A 2,218-nucleotide genomic window follows, 5' to 3' on the forward strand; every position below is an offset into this window, starting at 1 on the left:
TATCGCTCACAGCGGTCATGCACAATGTCTACGTAAGATCCGAATAATGGTGATGTATTCTACAAAACCACTACTGACAGAGTAGAGGCTATTTTATGTTACGCTATTCAAATGGTTCAAATGGCTCTGAGCACTATGGGACTCAACTGCTGAGGTCATTAGTCCCCTAGAACTTAGAACTAGTTAAACCTAACTAACCTAAGGACATCACAAACATCCATGCCCGAGGCAGGATTCGAACCTGCGACCGTAGCGGTCTTGCGGGTCCAGACTGCAGCGCCTTTAACCGCACGGCCACTTCGGCCGGCCTGTTACGCTATTAAATGAGAAACGACGATAAGATAAATCTCTGATAATCAACGAGACAGTACACTGACAGAGCTAATACAGCAGTACATCTACTTCAAGAATACCTTCAGTGCGATAATAATAGGATCTCGTAAAATACCCACGCAAGAAAAATTACCTTTCCCTGTATTGTTTGAGTATAAATTTATCTATAGGTCTCTAAAATCCCAAAAACTGTAATGAAATCACTGATATATTGTCGGTAAGGAAATGTTTAAAACTTCTGAGAATATGGATAAGAACACGACCACTACGCTGTTCATACGAACTCCACGGAAACTGAAACACAGCTTATACTAAAGATCACGCCCTTTCACCAGAAAGCCATCTCTAGTATCATACTAGGCTTTGCATCAAACGTCTAGGGTTGACAGGTCACATCGTAGGGAACAGATTTTGTTAGAGACAACCCTTCCGCCGGAGGTTCGAGTCCTCCCTCTGACATGAATACACGTGTTGTCCTTAGTTTAAGTTAGTTTAATTAGTGTGTAAGGCTAGGGACCGATGACCTCAGCACTTTGGCCACTTAGGAATACACACATTTGAACATTTTGTAGAGACGAAATGTTCTCTGAAGCTTCCCGGCGGCGCCAGGCTTTCTTTCGTACTGTTGATGATCGTGAGAGATGGCAGGGCTAGGCACTCTGCTGTGTGTATATGCCTTGTGTGTTACAAATAATCAGGCATCTAGTGTGTATGTGTTTGCCTGTTTGTGTGTGTGTGTGTCTGTGTGTGTGTGTGTGTGTGTGAGTGGAAGTTCCTGATTCGCTTCTGAGAATTTTTCTCTGCTTAGGGACGCACATTTTGGAGTTTTCTTTTTGAAAATATGTCAGTTTACTGATGTAGGTGATACGCAGCGCATGTTGTTAGAAGATGCTGATAGTTCGGTGAAATCTCGTCGTCCCATAACTGGCGAATACTAAACGTCACGGGGAAGCCTCGGCGAACAAATGGCCTCCAACAAAAGTTGTTCCCTAAGACGTTATCTAATCACCCCCACACGTTTGATACAAAGAATTTGAAATTTGTGCTGCAGCGATCGAAAGAGGAAAGGAAAATTTCGGAAAATGCCTGCAGTAATGAAGTAAAAACACTTTAAGTGACAGTGCCTGATCGGCTTCTCGAAGAGGAACAGCTACAGCGATTTATATAACCGACCCTCCTAGGATGAAATGAAAGCAATGAGTCTCCGACAGTCGTCTTTTTATACATGTTCCTCATTCTTTTGTCCTGTGCGCACACAGTTTTAGAGTCGCTACACTGCTCCAAACTGTCAAACAGTCTTCCAGAAGGGCGAATACCACATAAACTGCTGGCCGACAAACTCCGATATAGATACCTGCAATAATTACGTGTAATGTCGATATTCCTTTGTTGGCAGGAACATTCGTATGTACTGTGTACTGCGTTCTCAACCAGAAGTAAGCGCTAACTGTCTACCATCGGACAACAAAATCAGAGAAATGATAATTAAATAGACACCCTGGCTGCAAGCAGGCGTTGATACACTTCATTGGGGACATGTTGAAAATGTGTGCCCCGACCGGAACTCGAACCCGGGATCTCCTGCTTACATGGCAGACGCTCTATCCATCTGAGCCACCGCGGGCACAGAGGATAGTGCGTCTGCAGGGACTTATCCCTTGCACGCTCCCCGTGAGATCCACATTCCCAACATGTCCACAACACTACATTCGTAGTGTGCCTAATAGATGTTTGCCCATCATACTCATTACTCTGGCAGATTAATTTACCAAGTCCCGTACGAGTTCGGGCATAGCGTGTGCGTTCGCACAAGAAGGTCAAAGGCCGGGAACCCACATTTTAAACTATATATGACGGTAGTATCTGTTCCCGAAAGAACAGTTAC

At 44.3% G+C, this 2,218-nt stretch overlaps 1 non-coding gene across 1 annotated transcript; it reads right to left on the minus strand.

Moving 5' to 3' along the window:
- Positions 1-1,883: 1,883 nt before the first annotated feature.
- Trnat-ugu lies at positions 1,884-1,958 on the minus strand. The gene has a single exon. It is a non-coding gene; the product is annotated as a tRNA-Thr (tRNA).
- Positions 1,959-2,218: the final 260 nt, after the last annotated feature.

The sequence above is a fragment of the Schistocerca americana genome, chromosome 1, assembly GCF_021461395.2.
Source record: "Schistocerca americana isolate TAMUIC-IGC-003095 chromosome 1, iqSchAmer2.1, whole genome shotgun sequence".
Taxonomy (NCBI): domain Eukaryota; kingdom Metazoa; phylum Arthropoda; class Insecta; order Orthoptera; family Acrididae; genus Schistocerca; species Schistocerca americana.